Source organism: Podarcis tiliguerta (genome assembly GCF_965153285.1).
Source record: "Podarcis tiliguerta genome assembly, chromosome: 1".
Taxonomy (NCBI): domain Eukaryota; kingdom Metazoa; phylum Chordata; class Lepidosauria; order Squamata; family Lacertidae; genus Podarcis; species Podarcis tiliguerta.
In genome coordinates this window covers 125641308-125660868 of record NC_139534.1, presented here as the reverse complement: position 1 = coordinate 125660868, position 19561 = coordinate 125641308, and the positions used below count along the sequence as shown (strand labels likewise).

Sequence of the window (19561 nt, the reverse complement as noted above, 5' to 3'; positions counted from 1 at the left end):
GGTAAAGGTAAAGGGACCCCTGACTGTTAGCTCCAGTCGTTGACGACTCTGGGGTTGTGGCGCTCATCTTGCTTTATTGGCTGAGGGAGCCAGCGTACAGCTTCCGGATCATGACTAAGCCACTTCTGGCAAAGCAGAGCAGCACATGGAAACGCTGTTTACCTTCCCGCCGGAGTGGTACCTATTTATCTACTTGCACTTTTTGGTGTGCTTTCGAACTGCTAGGTTGGCAGGAGCTGGGACCGAGCAACAGGAGCTCACCACCGCCCTTCCGATCGGCAAGCCTAAGAGGCTCAGTGGTTTAGACCACAGTGCCACCCACATCCCTTGGGACCTGGGAGACCAGGGTTCAAATCCTCACCCAGTCATGAAGCTCACTGGGTGACCTTGGGCCAGTGACTGCCTCTCTGCCTAACCTACCTCACAGGGCTGTTGTGGTGAACAAATGAGGATGGGGAGAACCATGTATGCCAAGTTAAGCTCCTTGGGGGGCGGGAAGGTAGAATATGAATGCAATATAAAAAACAAACTGCTTTGCAATTATTATTATAATGTCTACTATTTTTCAGTCTATTTTAATTGCTTTAAAAAGTGTGTGACATTTTATGATAACCACATATATTTTTTTTTTTAAAAATGCAGTATATAAATATTACTAGAAAAATATAATGGGTGGAAATCGGAATGCAGTGTTGCACTCTTCTAATCATTCCCTCTGCGCAAGCATTTCAGCTTTCCAGATGGAACGATTTTCTCTCTTCTCCCTGCACTGTGTTCCTGTTTCTGGGGGTTGTCCTGACCCCATCTCAGCCGATTTCAGGGGACTCAGGGAGCACGTGTGTGGGGGCGAGGGGTGTTTGTGCAAAGCTCAGTTGGAGGAGCAGAAATCCTTGACCAGGGTATCTGCTGATGGGGCTGGTCATGTGAATCCCACCCATTACGTCTCCTATTTTCAAAGCTTTCTTGCTATTTTAAGAATAATTTTGAAAATACCAATTTCATGTAAACAGGATATTTTATATTGGTAGATAAATAAAATAAATAAATAATATTGGTAGATAAATCTGTTAAATAAATAAATGTGAGCAAAAATAAATACACCTGAACACATCCACCCGCCCGTCGTAATGCCCCTCCCCCTTTCCTTATCCCACAAGCCACTTTTCCTGCTTTACCGGGGTTGGATTGGATGACCTTTGGGAGACCTACAGTTCTATGGTTCTGCCTCGCTGGCTCCATCCCCACAACTAACCAGCCCCTCCCGCCTCCCACCGTCCCTGCGCTCCCACTGGGCTGGGGGCCGAGTGTGCTTCTACCCCCCCCCCCCCAAAAAAAAAATCTCCTTCCCCGCCTCTCGAGCATCTCAGCAGGACATTCGGCGAGGGCCCTCTCGAGCCGCTCCGGAGATGCTGCGAGAGCGTCACCGCCTCTTAGCAACTCGCCTAGCAACGAGCCCAACATCTTTTCCCTCTGGACCAATCCGGGAAGGAAGGGAACATCTGGGCGACCGCCTCCCTGCTTCTGGGGAGAGAGGGAGGCGATGAGCTCGACAGTGACTGGAGGGACCCGCAGGAGCTGGGCTGGCTTGTTGCAGCCACGGGAGAGGCTATTTTTTTTGCCGAAGGGAGCGTGGGAAAGAGGAGGCAGCCGCCCACCGCCCCAGCCAGCACCCGGCACCTCTTTGGCATGTGCGCTCCTGCAGCGACTGGGAAGGTAAACCGGGCGATCCCGACTCATTTTCTCCCCGTTTTCTTGTTTTTGTTTAGGCTAGGACTTTGCCTGCTTAGTCCTCACCAGGACCGAGTCTCCTCCGTCTGCTTCCTCGTGCGCTCCCGGAGCTCGGCGCTGGCGAGAGTGCTTCTGAGCATGCACAGAGAGACTTCCCTAAGCTCCGCCGAGGAAGCGCGCGGCGCGGGCAAAGCTTCCAGGGGCCTGAGGGTGGGGAAAGTATGGAGGCGAAGAAATGGGGCTGGTTTGTGCCTAACTGGGCTACTGGACCGCTCAAAACCAGTTTGGGCTCATTCAGTTTAGTATCGCCTCCTTCCTTTTGACTGGCAGCCGGGAGTGGGGCGGGGAGACCCCTGGTACCTGATATCTTTTAGGATAGGATAGGGACCGAACCTGGGACATTTCCCCTGCAAAGTGTGTGCTCTTATTCTCACCAAGGCCGAAGCGTTCCCCAGCTAAGAACAGGGGGGCTTCACCCGCCCAATAACCTCTCAGAGTCAATGTTCAAGGATGTATCTTCAAGTCATCTATGACCAGGGCTGGCCCATGCATGAGGCTAGGTGAGCACAGATCCCCAGGGGCAGCAGATCAGAGTGTTGATCTCCCTCCTACTTTCTCCCTGATGTCAATCTTCTCTCGCCCCTTCTTCCCTAGCAGAGAGGGGGCTCACCCCAATTTGGGGTTTGCCTTGGGTGCCGAAATGTCTAGGGCCAGCGCTGGCTATGACACCCTGTGACCAGCATCTCAGTCAAAATGAAACCCCTCTTGATAGTTGAGGTGGCTTTTGTTTTCTCCCTCGTTTTAACCTTGTGGTCTTCCTGTGTATGTTTGCTGGGATGTGTTTGCTTGATGGCTTGGAGGAAGTTTCCCTCTTTGCCCCTGGAGAGATCCAGTCACATGGGGAAGAAGGACAAGAGAGGTGGTGGCAAGGAGACGACCAGATTTGTGTGTGTGTGTGTGTGTGTGTGTGTGTGTGTGTAAATTCATACTCACTCCGGAGCCAATTTGCAACTCCTCGCTCACCCCACCCGGATACTCATATTTTTTTCCTTCTGGAGAGTCCCCAACACAACCCCACCTTGTAAGCCTCGAGTGTTCGAAACTCTGAAAAGTAACCATAGAAACACTACTAAAAGTTCTCATCCATGTGAAGCAGCCTCCTCCCTGGATGAAATAACTGTCTATATATAGAGATCTCATATACGTGCCAATATGGAGGGATTAGGCGCAGATCAAAATACCCGTTTTGTGACTGGAGCTGAGGCTCAATCTTCTGGCATTGTTTAGAGATGATGCCTATTATCCGGGCAGTGCCTTCGATTCCTTAAGATTCAATCTTTTATTTTATAATTTTAGATCCCGCTCATTTCCGCTGCGGTCATTTGTTGTCGTTGTCCTTGCTTTGCTGCACATGCCACTTTTTAAATATATATATATAAACTAGAAAAGTTCGCCATAACACTTTGCAGGGAATTAATGGAAAATAAGCTGTCTGTCTGCAGTTTTTCTCTTGGCACTTTTGAATCGACACTATCCTGTGTTTCTGTGCTTTCTCCATTCAGCAGACATTCTCCGCACTTATATCTATACCTACACGAGAAATTAGATAGATAGAGCAATTATGGTTTAGTGCCCTAGAGTGTGTGACTTGTTGGGGAAAGGCTGTAGCTTAGCAAAAAAGCATCTGTGTTGATGCAGAAGGTCCTAACTTCAGTCCTGGGCATCTTCAGGTGGGACTGGGAATGTCTGGGAGAGCCACTGCCAGTGTACAAAATAATAAGCTAGGTGGACCCAGTGGTTTGACTTGGTATAAGACAGCTTCCTATGAGCTAGGAAGTCCCCTCAGCAATTAATCATAGAATTGTAGAGTTGGAAGGGACCCCAAGGGTCATCTAGTCCAACCCCCTGCAATGCAGGAATCTCAACTTAGCCAAACCTTCATTTCTCAGACCCTCATCTGCAATAGGATAATAATCCTGACCTACCTTGCAGGGTTCTTGTGAGGATCACTGAAGAGAATGCATGTGAAGTGCTTTAAACATTCATAAATCGTGGGGATTTCATCCATATTGCTTTTTGATCAATTGATTAAACAATAGTTAATCAATTATACACAAAAGGCAAAGGCTGGGTGTGAGCAATCCATCAAGACCTTTTGCAGCATGGTGCATAAATAAAATCATTCAAAAACTCAGCAAATTTCCCAAGTTTTCATCCATCCTTTGCCGGAATCATTTGCCACTAGAGTCCTTCACTGGTGCCTCTTAATTGTTTTGGATTTTGGCAGGTATCAATTATGAAGTTTCATCAGGTGTCAAATGCAAAATGCCATTCTGTATTGTGTGATAAATACTGTCAGATACTTAATTCTACTGCAGACCATCAATCAAAAACACAATGCCTCTGCATTTTGACTCTCGGAGGCAGTCAGAAATAAAATATGCTATGATTTCAATCTTCACATCCTATCAAGTTTCAAATGTTGAAGTAAAAACATACCATCTTAGCAAATGCAGATATCTGGGGCTTGATCCCTCTAGGGCAGGGGTCAGCAACCTTTTTCAGCTGTGGGCCGGTCCACCATCCCTCAGACCATGTGGTGGGCCGGATTATATTTTGGAAAAAATGAACGAATCCCTATGCCCCACAAATAACTCAGAGATGCATTTTAAATAAAAGCACACATTCTACTCATGTAAAAACACCAGGCAGGCCCCACAAATAACCCAAAGATGCATTTTTTTTTTTAAAAAAAGGACACATTCTACTCATGGAAAAACACACTGATTCCCGGACCAAACGTGGGCCGGATTGAGAAGGTGATTGGGCCACATCCAGCCCCTGGGCCTTAGGTTGCCTACCCCTGCTCTAGGGGCATGCTTATCTGTAGCTGCACGGATGAGAGGCTGTATGCACAACTAAATGTTGTTTGGCATGCAACCAACAGTGTTTTCCTTATGAAAAACACTCCAATCCCACCGTTGGGTTGCTGGAGGAGGCTGGGGGTGGGGAGTGTCTGGATTCAGCCCTTCCCACTCTCCTTTCCTGAGCAAACAGCTGATTGGCAGGATTTTAATCATTTAAAAATGGGCTCGTCATTAGCAGCACACGCCAATTGGGATGACTGTTTCCTGAGTATATCCATTTTCCAAAAGTGAAGAGGGTGCCTGCCCTGTGCTCCACATCAAAGTTTGCAGAGGGTAGAATTCCAATGTATTTTTAAGCAGAGGTTGGATGGCCATCTATCGTGGATGCTTTAGCTGAGATTCCTGCATTGCATGGGGTTGGACTAGATGACCCCTGGGGTCCCTTCCAACTCTGCCGTTCTATGATTCTGCGAGATACTTTGGAAGGAAATGTGCCTCGGCAATCAATGCACAGAGCGACTTCATTGTGAAGGCATGCTGGTGCGCTTAAGAAACCCAGACTTTTAAATATTGTTTTAAGAGACCGTGCTGGTAAGGGAAAACACATTGTGATGCTTTTGTCTGGATGGTCAATGCAGGGTATCAGCTGAGGGTCTTATATCAGCCTGGCAGAGATCAGTAGGCCCATCAACCAGCCCATCACAGAATAATATAACTGCAAGGTCTGCGACTGGACTTAACTGTCAGGGGTCCTTTACCTTTTACCTTTAAGGTTGGAAATATTCCCCATACCTGTCTTAGGGAAAAGTGCAATTGGCAGCACCACATCTCAGAGCACCCAGATCTTTTTTTAAAAAATATTTTTTATTAGGAATTTCAACATAACAGTTTATCAAAAACATATCATCTTCATTTCCCTCCCTATTTTTCCCTCGCCCTTCCCCAAGAGAAAAAAAAAAACCCTCCCCCCCAGATTTCCCCCAGCTCCTCTCTCTGGTTTTTCAGCACAGGTTATTCTCTGCATATTATATAATTGCAAAGATCCTTAATTTATCTATCTATATGTTACCAATAATAAATTTGTGTAGGTTTATTCAAAACCTGCCAAGGAGTCCAGTTCATTTTGTTGTTTCTTTAAGTACTTTGTAAAAGGTTCCCGTTCTTCTTTAAAGTCACAGTTGTCCTTATCACGTAGTTTGTGTGTCAATTTCGCCAATTCCGCATAGTCCATCGGTTTCTCTTGCCACAGTTCTTTGGTCGGGATTTCTTCATTCTTCCATCCTTGTGCTATTAAGATTCTTGCCGCCTTTGTCGCGTACATGAACATGTTTTTTAATAGAGCACCCAGATCTTTAATCCATCTTCTGACAATGTCTCCTGAACATGAGTGGCGGCACTATGGTCCTCATCCAATGCTTTAGAGGTGTTTAATAGACACCCCCAAATTGTCCTCTCCAGCGGAAGAACAAGAGATGGATTGTGGAGCAGGGTCTTCCAGGGCCCTCTGCAATTAGGATTAATTATGTATATGCAGCGTTCCGCCCCCCCCCTGCCCCCAAGCTGATTTCCTAACCACACTTAAGTGGTGCCATCGAAATCAATGGGATTTACTTCCAGATCAATAGGTTTGAGCTTGAAGAGTTCATTCGCCAAGCACTTTTGCAAAGCTCCCTTTGCACAGTAACCCTGTGAGGGACCAGGCCCCGGCTATGTTCCCTTTTAGAGCTGGGGTGGGGGTGGGGGTGAGGAGACCTGCCTGAGGCCGATTCCTGCCTGAGGTCACATTTGAACCCAGGTCCAGGTTTGTAAAAGAGTCGTGCCGGGGTGTAGCGAGGGAGAGAAATCAACGCTGAAGACCAGTGTGAAGTTTGGGATGCACCATGTCGAAAACACCCCATTCTTCGTGTTTGGAACTTGGTCAACTGATGAGTTTGGGGGCTTGCCTGGTTTGGCAAATGTAAGGGAGTTTTTGAGCATCTCTCGGGCCAGATGGGGCGAGCCTCGTATGCAAACACATCCTTCATATCTTGTAAGAGGTAACCTGTCCTTATGAACCCGAAATGGCAAGTCCCATGCAGAAGAGGAAGGTTTTAGGGGAACCCTGTGGGTCGCAGAGAAAACTGATGAATACTGGGCATGCTCAGTAGCCACGGAATGCTGAGCATGGGGGAGGAAAATGGGGGGAAGGAAGCGGAATGCAATGGAGTATCTTGAGCCAGGGCATGGCTGGCTAGCGCTAGAGTAATTGCATGCCCTGCTTTGTGGAGGACAGTTCTTCTCTGAAAGAATCCTGTATTTGGAAGACTGTCTATTGTGAGTCTGGCTTAAGCCGATAGGGAAAAAGAAACCAAAGGAGTGAGAAATGGGGGAAGGGTCTTGAACTTGCCTATTAACAGTTAGCAGCACCCGGAGAGGTGAGTTGAATTGTGTTGCTATTTATTTATTTATTTTAATATAAATTTTTATTAGTTTTTTGACAGATCGTTTTCAACAGTAATTAAACATACTTTCATATCTTACACCATTTTTTTTTACTTCCATCAATCACATCCGAAAATTTTCCAATTTATTCAATAAATATACATTTCTTACTTCCACAATTACATTTAACTCATAACTAATATCTCTATTCTTTCTCTACTTTGCAATGCTTCATACAAAACTTCTTGTAGTCCTACTAGCGTAATTTGTTGATTACAGTTGCTATCCAAATAGTTCGTATATTTCTTCCAATCTTCTGAAAATCTCTGGTCCCACAGGTTTCGAATTCTTCCTGTCATTTTATCTAATTCTGCGTAGTCCATTAACTTTGTCTGCCATTCTTCTTTCGTCGGAATTGCATTGCGTTGCCATTTAAATCCTAGAACCCCTGTTTCTAAATTTGCACCCAAATGCATAAATTAGCACAGGCAGCTTCCATAGAATCACAGAACTGTAGGATTGGAAAGGACCCACCAGGGTCATTTAGTCCAGATTCCTGCAATGCAGAATCACTGCTAAAGAATCCTTGACAGATGGACACCCAAGTTTAGAAACTTCCAATGAAACAGGGTCCACCACTTTCCAAGGTTATCCATTCCACAGTCAAACAGTTCTTGCTGTCAAGAAGATCTTCCTAATGTTGAGTCAGAATCTCCTTTCTCATCATTGGACTCCTTTGAGTCGGGCCCTACCCTCCAGAGCAGTTGAAAACCAGCTTGCTCCATCTCCCATGGGACAGCCCTTGAGATATTTGAAGATGGCTATCCTGTTGCCTCACAGTGCCCTCTTTACCAGGCTAAACACACCCAACTCCTTCAACAGTTCCTCATAGGGCTTGGTTTCCAGACCGTTGATCATCTTGGGTTCCAGCTTGTCAACTTTTTGCCAATTGCTGGAAGACTCTTCTGGTTCCTACATGTGGTAAATATCTCTCTTTGCCCCATTTTGCCATTTTTGTGGGAGAATTGACGTTTTAGAAATTGAGTCATGACCATCTGTGCACTCTAATTATTTGGGGTTCTGCCCCATGGCCTGGGACTTGAGAAGCTAAATCGCCAGGTGAGCTAAATCTTTGTGAACTTCGACAACTGTCTTGAAACTTGCATGTCTGACGATGGAGAACTTCCCATCACACATAAACCACACGGGATTCTTCGGCTTTCTTCTGAGACTTGAATGCCATGCAGAGGTGCCACCAAAAGCCAATCCTGAAGGCGCCAGGGACAGTGTGGCTTCTGGACCATCCTACAGGCCCACAGCTGAAGTTTTTCTACTGTTTCAAGGAAAGATCTCCACAATTCCTAAACTAGCCTGCACAGGCAAGTGGAAAGATTGAGGGCAGACAGAAGGAAGTACATTTTTAACCCAGCGCATATGGAATTTGATCCTGCAAGATGAAGGGGTGGCTATCAGGTTGGATGGCTTTAAAAGCAGATGGGGCAAATTCATGGAGAAAGGGGCTATCAATGGCTACTAGCCGCAATGGCTGTGCTCCACCGCTGTAGGCAGGATGCTCTTAAAGGCGCAGATTCTGCTTTCAGGCTTATATGGTCATTCAGTTGGCCATTGTGAGAACAGGCTGGTGGACTAGATGGGCTTTGACATGATCTACCTGGTCTATACCCTCCAACGTTCCTCAGATGAAAATTGGGACATTTCTCACTCCCCCCCCAATTGATCCTCCTTGAACCCTCCTTTTTTTGTCCCCCACCCCACAGAGCATTTCCTATCAGAAGAATGGCAGCACATCCTTGGACCTAAGCCTTTTCCTGAGACTTCAGGAAACAAGGCACCTGAATAGCAGGCATTTTCAGGGTATTGCTTTCCAGAATGCGGCAGCTAGACTGGTGACTGGGAGCGGCTGCCAGGACCATATAACACCAGTCCTGAAAGACCTACATTGGCTCCCAGTATGTTTCTGAGCACAATTCAAAGCGTTGGTGCTGACTTTCAAAGCCCTAAATGGCCTCGGCCCAGTATACCTGAAGGAGCGTCTCCACCTCATTGTTCAGCCTGGACACTGAGGTCCACCTCCGAGGGCCTTCTGGCGGTTCCCTCACTGCAAGAATTGAAATTACAGGGAACCAGGCAGAGGGCTTTCTCGGCAGTGGCGCCCGCCCTGTGGAACGCCCTTCCACCAGATGTCCAGGAAATAAACAACTACAGTGGTACCTCAGGTTACAAACGCTTCAGGTTACAGACTCCCCTAACCCAGAAATAGTACCTCGGGTTAAGAACTTTGCTTCGGGATGAGAACAGAAATCATGCAGCGGTGGTGTGGCAGCAGCAGGAGGACCCATTAGCTAAAGTGGTACCTCAGGTTAAGAATAGTTTCTAGTTAAGAACATACCTCCAGAATGAATTAAGCCCTTAACCCGAGGTACCACTGTATCTGACTTTTAGAAGACATCTGAAGGCAGCCCTTTTGATGTTTTATCGTGCTTTTAATATTCTTTTGGAAGCCGCCCAGAGTAGCTGGGGAGACCTGGCCAGATAGGCTGGGTATGTAATAAATTATTATTATTATTATTATTATTATTATTATTATTATGACAAGAGTTTGTTCTGGGCTGATGCAACACATCCAGGTGTATGCTCTGACATGCTTCCATCTCTTTCTCTCCCTCTCCCCTTTCTATCCTCTCCCCTGCTTCTCCCTCTCTCCTCGATTCAATCGAACAGGTGTTTGTTCAGCAGACCTGCGTGGGAAGCGATGCGAGCAGAGCCTGTGTGGAGGGAGAAACTCATCAGGGCTGCTGAAAACACCGTAGAGAGGCGCTCTGTGGACTGATTCGACATTACAAGGTACGACAAATTGCTTTAATGAAAACGCGACGCTGCAGAGCGACAAGACTGTAACCAGCTGTGCTGGAGACAAGACTCCGGTCTCAGGGCTCAGCTTCCTTACTGCACCCACATGATGGTCTCATCTCAGCTGCTCTGCAGTGCCACCACTGCAGATGGGCACACGGTGGTACTGCAGGCTGTACCCCAGCTGTGATCAGGTGATGCAGGAGAGCCAATAAGGTGCCACCTGCCCCTTTAACGTGACCGACTCTATCCTGGCTCCTCAGTTTGTAGGACTTGTTAGTATATTTATAACCACTTTCTTACTTACAACACAGGAAACTGCTGCTTTGTGTCCAGTCAGAGCATTAGCCTATCTTGCTTAGTAGTCTCCACTTTTAAATTAATATTATATTCGATGCTCAAATAAGCTATGGAAAAGTGCCAAGTATTAATTGAATTGGTTTTTCTCAGTCGTCCTCCCCAAAGTTCACAAATAAATCACGGCGGTTTAGCTTAAGCTCAGAGCATCCCTAAGCCTTCCGAACCCACTCCTATAAAAAGGCCCTCTTTCGCTGCCAATTTTAGTGGTGGTGACGTGATTAGGTTAAAAATAGTTCAAATATCCTTGCATGCCACCCCTTTTAAAATCTGGATAGAAAGAGCAAGTCAGGGAAACAGCCCACCGCCAGAACAATCTTAGACATTTCTGCTCAGACATAAACCCACGCAGAGCTGTTGTAGTGATTCTTTTTGTTAAAATTTGTATTTCCATCGATCTCAGGGTGGTTCACAAAATGAAATTATAGGAAACTCAAAATATATAATAAGGAACAAAAAACAAACCCCCCTCCCACTACACATTTGAAAGGGCTTTGGGTGTCAACCGGCCAAATATCTGGTTGAAGAGGAATGCTGTTGTCTAGAGCCAAAAGGTTTATAATGAAGGTGCCAGGTGAGCTTTCTTAAGGAGAACATTCCACAAATGGGGAGCCACCATAGAAGATGCCCATTCTTGTGTTGCCAACGTCTGGACCTCTTGCGGAGGAGACACACAAAGAAGGGCTTCAGAGGGTGATCTCAGGGTCCATGTATGTTCATATGAAGAGAGGCAGTCCTTCATATGGACCTACCCGGTTCAATGGGGCTCGCTCCCAGAATATAGCAGGGTGAATGCCTTTTATGCACTGAGTTGAATAGGATCCAAAATGCAGCAGTATGATTGGCCCTAGAACAATAGGACCCAGAATGCAGCAGTCTGATTGGCCCTAGAACAATAGGATTCAGAATGCAGCAGTCTGATTGGTCCACAGGAGCCACCCAATCCAGCTCCAGGTGGAAGTGAATCTGCAACCTGATTGGCCTACAGGAGAATCCCAGAATTAGCCAATCACGTGGAGCCCATTGTGTAAATAATGTATATAAAGCAGACATTTGGGGGGAATTTCCATTCCTCCTCACCAGTATGAGCTGAATAAAAAGCATGAAATCCATTCTCAACTCCGAGTATATTTCAATGGCAGAGGCAGGTTAGATTCTGTGGCCCTGCAGATGTTGTTTCCATATGAACCTACCTGGACCCTGAGATCATCTTCCGAGTCCCTCCTTCGTGTGCCTCCTCCTTGAGAGGTCCAGAGGATTGCAACACAAGAACAGGGCCTTCTCTGCAGTGGCTCCCCATCTGTGGAATGCTCTCCCCAGGGAAGTTCACCTGGTGCCTTCATTATACCCTTTTAGGCACCAGGCAAAAGCATTCCTTTTTAACCAGGCCTTTGGTTGATCTGATTGACATCCTATGCCCTTTTTAAATGTGGCTTTTTGTGGGGGGGTGGGGCTATTGGGCTTATTGCTTTTATTTTTATTATGTATTTTGTGGTTTTATCTCTTGATTTTATTTTGGGAACTGCCCTGAGACCCCTGGGTATAGGGTAGTATATTAATATTAATAATAATATTAATAATAATAATAATAATAATAATAATGTGTGTGCCTCACACAGTTAAAATATGCATGGTAAAGGAAAATGTTTCTTGACTTTTCCTTCAAAAATCTGGCTTCTGCACATGGATTCTGACAAGAGGCCCTGAGGCCAAAAGAGCAAAGAAAGAAAGAAAATAGAACCTCAGCCCAACCATTTTATCCCTGGTCATTTGGCAACCTTACGATTCATGCATCAGAGCAGGTTTCATCCTTGCTCTATACCTCCCGCCCCAAGGGAGACTGAAAATGCAAAAGTGTAACAAAGACGGATGGTTGGCAAGAGATTCGACGGCAAGGGCACTCTGCAAGTGAACACACTTCACTTTAGGTTATGAAGCCGAGGCTGCCAAGAACATCGCCATATATCCCATGATGTCAGCCTTGTTTTGCCTCCTGAAAATCAATGTCAATTTCAACTTGGCTCCAAGCCCTCCGGATTTGGTTTGTAAGAAGCTGGCTCTCGCTTCTTTGCTCCACCTTATCTGGTTGCATATTGATTGTTTTTAAAGACAGAGATAGTCTTTAAAACAAAAACAAAAAAACCCAACGAGCAAAACAGGAGATAGTTGCCTTGGCCTTTCTAGGAATCCCAACAAACCAGAGGGAGAGATAGCAAGCAAATTCCAATTCTGGAACTCTGTTGCGGGGTGGGAGAGAAATCCCAATAAAGACAGATTTATTATTGCAGTGTCAGGTGCTTCAGAAATGCACCACAAAGCACTTTGCAAGACCTAATCTTGGCGCCTGGGAAGTACTGGGAAGACAGAGCTTGTTCCGCCTGGCCTTTGGTTTGGACTCAGTCTGACCCTTATGTTTCCCCTCCCCTTATGGTTTTGATCTATGGGCTACTTTTAAAATGAGGCTGCATTTTAAATTGCATTTTAACTTGTATTTTAAATTGTCCCCCCCCCCCATTATGATTTTACTGTAAATTTACTGGTGTTAGCCACCCTGAGCCCGGCTCTGGCCGGGGAGGGTGGGGTATAAATAAAATTTATTATTATTATTATTACTGAGTACTTTGCATGATATTTCCCAATGCCCCACAACCAGCTGATTGTCTGGTTGTTTTTTTTGGGGGGGGAAGTGTCATGCAAGAGGCTTTGCAAACCCCCGCTGTCGGCACATCCCTTAAGCAGTAAAAGGGACCCCTGACCATTAGGTCCAGTCATGACCGATTCTGGGGTCGGCCATCTCACTTTACTGGCTGAGGGACCCAGCGTACAGCTTCCGGGTCATGTGGCCAGTATGACTAAGCCGCTTCTGGCGAACCAGAGCAGGACACGGAAACACCGTTTACCTTCCCGCTGGAGTGGTACCTATTTATCTACAGGATAAAGTTGGAATCCCTAGGAACCATAATCTGCCGCAAGGTAAAGGTAAAGGGACCCCAACCATTAGGTCCAGTCGTGACCGACTCTGGGGTTGCGGCGCTCATCTCGCTTTATTGGCCCAGGGAGCCGGCGTACAGCTTCCGGGTCATGTGGCCAGCATGACTAAGCCGCTTCTGGCAAACCAGAGCAGCACACGGAAATGCTGTTTACCTTCCCACTGGAGCAGTACCTATTTATCTACTTGCACTTTGATGTGCTTTCGAACTGCTAGGTTGGCAGGAGCAGAGACCGAGCAATGGGAGCTCACCCCATCATGGGGATTCGAACCGCAGACCTTCTGATCGGCAAGTCCTAGGCTCTGTGGTTTAACCCGCAGCGCCACCCACGTCCCTTAAGCAGAGGCTTCTCAAATGCACGACAACCAGCTTCCGAAAGCACTCTGAGACGAGGCTCTGCTCCCATCTCTGAGATGCTATGTTCCTTTGCTGCCATTGTATCGAGAGAGTTCTGCTCGAAAGGACAAAAGGAAGCGCCGTTGAATGCTAAAAGTTTTGTTGAATTTTAAAAATAAAAAATAAAATAAAGTAGCTGAACTGAATGTGACCGCGAGAAGAAATACTTTTATTTTGGTTTTGGCTGGAATACCTACTTAGGTTTTTCAATGTGTCAACACTGCCACCTTGTGCTGAAAGGGAAATCTATCTTTTAAAGCATACAGCTGTGCTGTAAGTCATCTGTGCAGGACCAACATCCCATAATTGCAAACTGCCTGAGGTGGGTGTTTGGTGATTCTGCCTTCCTGGTGGGATGGTCCTCTCTCCTGTTGCCTCTCAATCCTTTCTCCTCCTCTCTTCCCCTCTACAGCATTAGACAGGGCAGTACTACTGCTTTCTCGGCTGACACCTCCCCCTCCTTTTTGCTTTTATATAATCCATTTCTTACATTAACGTGTCACCTTTTTTTCCTCCAAGGAGCTCAGAGCAGTTGACAGTGATACCTTGGTTCTCAAACTTAATCCGTTCCGGAAGTCTGTTCCAAAACCAAAACGTTCCAAAACCAAGGTGCGCTTTCCTACAGAAAGTAATGCAAAAATGGATTGATCTGTTCCAGATCAACCCATAAAACAGCAATTTAACATGAATTTTACTATTTAACGAGATCATTGATCCATAAAATGAAAGCAATAAACAATGTACTGCGGTCACACAACCAGTCAATCCGTAGCTGGACTGACTGGGTTCCACACAGTCGCAAAAACAAAACAAAACAAAACAAAACAAAAAGAGCCACAAAAACAAAACCACAAAATAAATAGCAAAAAGAGACAGAGCTCAGTGTAACACTCAAAACGGAAGTGTAGCACTCAAATCGGAAGCGTAACACTCAAAACGGAGCATGTTCGGCTTCCGAAAAAAGTTCACAAACCAGATCACTTGCTTCTGGGTTTGCAGTGTTTGGGTTCCAAGTTGTTTGAGTTCCAAGGCGTTTGAGAACCAAGATACCACTGTACATTGTTCTTCCCTTTCTCCATTTAATCCTCCCAACAAGCCTGTGAGAGGGGGGTGTCTTGTTAATTCCCCCAGTGCTCCAGCAGATGACATTCCATTTCCTCTGGAAAAAGACCTGGGGTGGAACTCTCGTATTATGTACTTCCTCCACGGTTCTGCTGGGCTCCATACATAGAGCTGATCATGGTGCAATTGCTTGCAAATGGATGTTGTGTGATTGTAGAAAATTGCTGACAAATGCAACAAAAATTGATTTTACTTCTGAAAACGAAACAAAAAACCATATTTCTTTCTTTAGAATATCTATAACCTGCTTTATCAAAAATGTTTCCTAACACAATAAAGCTGGGAATGAAACACAACTGAAGTCGACAGTCCAATGGAAACAGGCATACGGAAAACCAACAGCACAATTCCTAATGACAACTCCTTCTTGTTTGCACAGCAGGTCCCAGCCAAGTATCGACAAATACCTTAACAACGTCGAAAGTAGCCTATTTTAAGAGGAAATATGCAGAAGAAGAAGAAGATTTACATCAGGATTACCAGGGGTATTTTCCAAAAGTGAGTATGCTTCCGAGATCAAAAAGAATTGACCTCCCCCCGCCACTGAAAAATAATAACTCTCTGATAATAGATTTTGAGAAACAAACAAAGAGAGCCAATGTGGTGTAGTGGTTAAGAGCGGTAGACTTGTAATCAGGTGAACCGGGTTCGCGTCTCCACTCCTCCACATGCAGCTGCTGGGTGACCTTGGGCTAGTCACACTTCTCTGAAGTCTCTCAGCCTCACTCACCTCACAGAGTGTTTCTTGTGGGGGAGGAAGGGAAAGGAGAATGCTTTGAGACTCCTTCGGTAGTGGTAAAGTGGGATATCAAATCCAAACTCTTCTTTTAACTTACAACATTGCTGTAGAGAGCTAATTTCAATCCAATAGGTAAAGGTAAACGCACCCCTGAACATTAGGTCCAGTTGTGACCGACTCTGGGATTGCGGTGCTCATCTCGCTTTATTGGCCGAGGGAGCCGGCGTACAGCTTCCGGGTCATGTGGCCAGCATGACTAAGCCGCTTCTGGTGAACCAGAGCAGCGCATGGAAACGCCGTTTACCTTCCCGCCAGAGCGGTACCTATTTATCTGCTTGCACTTGGACGTGCTTTCGAACTGCTAGGTTGGCAAGAGCAGGGACCAAGCAATGGGAGCTCACCCCGTCACAGGGATTTGAACCACTGACCTTCTGATCGGCAAGTCCTAGGCTCTGTGGTTTAACCCACAGCGCCACCCGTGTCCCTTCAATCCAATAGAGAGGCCAAATTCATTTATTTATTTGATGCTTTTATATACTATTTTCTGTCACAAAGTGACCTCTAAGTGGTTTGCACAGAGCACGCAAAACAATAAAAACACAAGTTCTGAAATGCCTTTGTTACTCATAGCATTTGCTTCCCAATGAATTCAGAAGGGCCCCATTTGCTTTAATTTTTCATTCTGTCTGAAGTCGAAATCCAAAGTCCCATGGCCTTTCCCAAGCTGGTGCCCTCCAGAAGTTGTAGAACTTTATCTCCTATCATCCTCATTCCATCTGCCCAATGATCAGGGATGATGGGAGATTCGGAATAGGGCAACCAAAATGATTAAGGAGGTGGGTCAACTCTCCTACATAGAAAGGTTGCAGCATTTTGTGCCTTTGTAGTTTAGAGAAAATGGTGACATGGTGGAAGTTTGTAAAATTAGGCATGGTATGTAGAATGTGGATGGGAACAATGGTTTCTCCCTCTCTCATAACACTAAAACTCATGGAAACCCAGAGAGGCTGAATGTTGGAAAGCCTCAGGACAGAGAAAAGGAAGGATTTTGGGCCAGATAACCCTAACGGTCCCTTCCATCTCATGATGCAGTTCAACGGAGGGAGAATCGGGTGCAAATTTGGCCCACCTTTGTACAGGTTTTGAATCCAGTCTTCTTCACCATCTTGTGGGAATGTTGTGGGTAGCAGGAGAGGATATATTGATGAAATATTATCCTTCCTAACTCACGCTAGTGAGTTTATTCATACAGCAGAGTACATTCCCCTCTTTACGCAGCAGGAAGCTAGTTGCAGATTGGTTAGAATCTCTTAAGTTCTATTATTCCTGGTAAGACCCCTTTGATTCCCCCCCTAAAAGAATACAGACACAACAGTCTTCTTTTAAAAGTAATAAGACGTTTACTCACATTCAGTTCACAGTTGGATCCCTGAAGGCAGGCTTTAGCTTAGAGTCCTGTGTGAGTGTCTGGAGGTGGTTGGAGGATGGATGGCGGGTAACAGATTGAGGTTGAATCCTGACAAGACAGAAGTACTGTTTTTGGGGGACAGGAGGCGGGCAGGTGTGGAGGACTCCCTGGTCCTGAATGGGGTAACTGTGCCCCTGAAGGACCAGGTGCGCAGCCTGGGAGTCATTTTGGACTCACAGCTGTCCATGGAGGCGCAGGTCAATTCTGTATCCAGGGCAGCTGTCTACCACCTTCACCTGGTACGCAGGCTGAGACCCTACCTGCCCGCGGACTGTCTCGCCAGAGTGGTGCATGCTCTGGTTATTTCCCGCTTGGACTACTGCAATGCGCTCTACGTGGGGCTACCTTTGAAGGTGACCCGGAAACTACAACTAATCCAGAATGCGGCAGCTAGACTGGTGACTGGGAGCGGCCGCCGAGACCATATAACACCGGTCTTGAAAGACCTACATTGGCTCCCAGTACGTTTCCAAGCACAATTCAAAGTGTTGGTGCTGACCTTTAAAGCCCTAAATGGCCTCAGTCCAGTATATCTGAAGGAGCGTTTCCACCCCCATCGTTCTGCCCGGACACTTGAGGTCCAGCTCCGAGGGCCTTCTGGTGGTTCCCTCACTGCGAGAGGCCAAGTTACAGGGAACCAGGCAGAGGGCCTTCTCGGTAGTGGCGCCCGCCCTGTGGAACGCCCTCCCACCAGATGTCAAAGCGATAAACAACTACCTGACATTCAGAAGACATCTGAAGGCAGCCCTGTTCAGGGAAGTTTTAAATATGTGACATTTTAGTGTATTTTTCATCTTTGTTGGAAGCCGCCCAGAGTGGCTGGGGAAACCCAGCCAGATGGGTGGGGTACAAATAATAAATTATTATTATTATTAGAGTTACAGAAGAGGGTTTGAGTTTATCCCAAATGGGAACTCATCCCACATGCTGCTGGCTGAGAGCGAGCAGTGCAGTCCAAGACAAGAAAAGGCATCAAAAGAGGAAGGTGGCTGCGTGACTGGACCTTTTGTTAGGTCTGGAAGAGTCACGCCAACCTACCTGGTCACATGCAAAGGAAGGATGCTCCAGACCAGGTGTAACAGGAAGTTCAACTGGCTGGACCAACATTCCCCTGCATGTCCACTCTAGGCAAACAGGAAATGTTGTATTTGTCTGCTTATGTTGCATCCCACATACCTGCTGTTTCTGTTATGTACTAAATCAGTTTTCTGCGCTAACGGTCTCTATTTATCCTTTAAACTCACCTCAGCACCTGATCCTGCCCGAAGACCGGACTTGTATCTTAAAGCTTTCTCTGCAGAAGCTCCAGTTCCTTGAAGATCCTGAGATCTACCTCCGCCGGTCCGTCTTGATCAACAACCTGCTGCGGAAGATTCACCTGGAAACGGAGAGGGAACGCTATGAATACTTTAAGGGGAGTCCGTGCTGCCGGACTGCCTACGCGGATGCACGAAAACGGCTGAAGTTCATGGTCCAAGAATGCCGTTCTCAATCCCTTTATTACGAAGAGCTGCATTCGTATCATATCGTGCCTTACCCTACGGAGAATGCCATTTACGGAGTGGGCTATTCGAGTGGCCACTTGGAGCAGAATTCTCAGCTGCTTATTTATAAGATGGAGTAAAGGTTGTGCTTTCTTTTCTTGTAGACCTGCCGGTTGTTTTGCTTCTGAGCGGCTAGGAGGGCTTTTTAGCCTGCTACGGCGAGGCGCTAGCTGCAACCGTAGGGAGAGGTCAAAGGTTAGTGCGTCATCTTAGGCTGCAATGATGGTTGCTCTGGGCGAGCTTCGGCCAGCTTGGTTGCAGACATTGCTTGGTGCTGGTGCAATAGGGAGGTTCCTCAGAAGCAGAGAGAGATCTTGTGCTCAGCGATCAGTGGCTTTTCAATTTGTCCATTATGTATATAGATGAATTAACATTAGCAGCTTAACTAGACCACCCTTGCTTAGGAAACGTAAACTGACAACAGGAGACAAATCTGTTAGTGAGGTTTTTGGTGAGAATCAGAAAGGGCGGGTGGGACTGACTTCTCAGAAGGGTCAAGAAACAAGCTTTCATTTTAAGGGAGTCCTTCGGCACCGGAGGGTTCTCTGCCGTTACAGATATGGATTCCTTTTCATGCTTTTTTTGCTTAGGGTATTCCACGCTATTAACTGTTCTGAGATTGTTCTGCTTAGCCATTCATTTGCTGGCTCGCTGACTTTGCCAGCACGCATGGTTCTTTGTTTTGGTTGGCACTTCTGACTTTGTGTAACTTCAGTGAATTTGGTGAGCCGGAAAAACGCATTCGCCCCGTGATCACCGCTTTCTAAGCGATCCTCTTTGAGTCCCTGTCAAACTGATATGACGGTTCAGTGGCAGGGTGCTTATCAGTATTAATGCTTTGGCAGGTCAGTGTGTGTGTGTGTGTGTGTGTGTGTGTGATTTCATAGAATCATAGAGTTGGAAGAGACCACAAGGGCCATCGAGTCCAACCCCCTGCCAAGCAGGAAACACCATCAGAGCACTCCTGACATATGGTTGTCAAACCTCTGCTTAAAGACCTCCAAAGAAGGAGACTCCACCACACTCCTTGGCAGCAAATTCCACTGTCAAACAGCTCT

General features: G+C 46.3%; 1 long non-coding RNA gene across 1 annotated transcript; it reads left to right on the top strand.

Annotated features, from left to right (window-relative positions):
• Positions 1 to 1532: 1532 nt before the first annotated feature.
• LOC310677686 lies at positions 1533 to 19232 on the top strand. The gene is made up of 4 exons (XR_014511365.1): positions 1533 to 1713; positions 9759 to 9881; positions 15132 to 15250; positions 18209 to 19232. It is a non-coding gene; the product is annotated as an uncharacterized lncRNA (long non-coding RNA).
• Positions 19233 to 19561: the final 329 nt, after the last annotated feature.